The 1,095-nt window shown below is 59.2% G+C and overlaps 1 non-coding gene across 1 annotated transcript; it reads left to right on the plus strand.

Annotated features, from left to right (window-relative positions):
* The first annotated feature begins 450 nt into the window (after positions 1-450).
* On the plus strand, positions 451-522 carry TRNAE-UUC. The gene has a single exon. It is a non-coding gene; the product is annotated as a tRNA-Glu (tRNA).
* The last annotated feature ends 573 nt before the right edge of the window (positions 523-1,095 follow it).

Here is a 1,095-nt window from a genome sequence, read left to right on the forward strand (position 1 = left end):
GGGACCCGGCGGCGTCCAGGCCAGGGCCGCCCAGCCTGCTTCGGAAGCCTGTTCCGTCCGCGCCGCCTCGGTCGCTGTGTCCCTCGGAGTCCTTTGGGGGGATGTTGGGGACCGCGGGGTCTCACTCCGGGCGCCGCCACTCCCAACTCTTCTCGGCGACGTCGTGTCCGCACGCGGTCACCTAGCAAAGGCGCATCTAGGGGGACGGCGCGGGGCGACTTGTGGACCTGGCGGGATCCCGGGGCGCGACCGCTGTCTCGCACACTATAAGGTCTTTGTTGTGGGGCACCTTTTATAGAGAAAGTATGGAGGGAACGGCCTTAGGGGACAATTCCTGAGAACTATGTGCGTCCCCTTCCCCCAAAAAACGAGAAACAAGCCCCAGTCGGGAAATAGCCACAACTTAATGCAGAGAGTACTTGTATTTCTTAAAAAGAAGCAGCTTGCAGCTCCCTGGTGGTCTAGTGGCTAGGATTCGGCGCTTTCACCGCCGCGGCCCGGGTTCGATTCCCGGTCAGGGAAGGACTTTTTGCGATGGTTCCGGGAGAGTCATCCTCACGAGTGTGGGGTGATGCCGGGGAGGTCAGGCCTCAGGCCTCGGGTCCAGGCTGCCTCCCCGCCTGGGATGAGTCCAAGAGAGAGCACCTACCTCTTCTCATTCCACTCACCGCAGAAAACTAACGTCTCACCTTTAGAATTTCCTTCCCGGGACTTCCAGTCGCTCCTTTAAAAAATCCAGCCAACAAAAAACTTTACAAGAATGGTCACATCACAAGAATCCCTCACCTACATTTCCCCACATTTGCCTTCTCATTCTCTCTCCAGATGTACAGACTGGACTCCATTTGAAAGCACCTTGCGGACACCTCCCGAGGAGTATTTGGTCCGTGGTTGCTCCTCTGCTTGGGCGATGTGCCTCAAAACCAGCCTCTGCGGGACCTTTCCTCCAAGGCCAGGAGTTCGTGGGCTCTCCTGCATAGGGCGGGCCAGGCGGGCCAGTGCCGCAGGACCATGACCAGGTTGCCAGGCCGCCCTGCAGACTCGTTCTGGTGGTTTGGGTGGCGGTGGGTCTAGGGCCAGCCTGAGTTCAGGAAC

Source organism: Hyaena hyaena, unplaced genomic scaffold (genome assembly GCF_003009895.1).
Source record: "Hyaena hyaena isolate Hyena2069 unplaced genomic scaffold, ASM300989v1 scaffold_4851, whole genome shotgun sequence".
NCBI classification, from domain to species: Eukaryota; Metazoa; Chordata; class Mammalia; order Carnivora; family Hyaenidae; genus Hyaena; species Hyaena hyaena.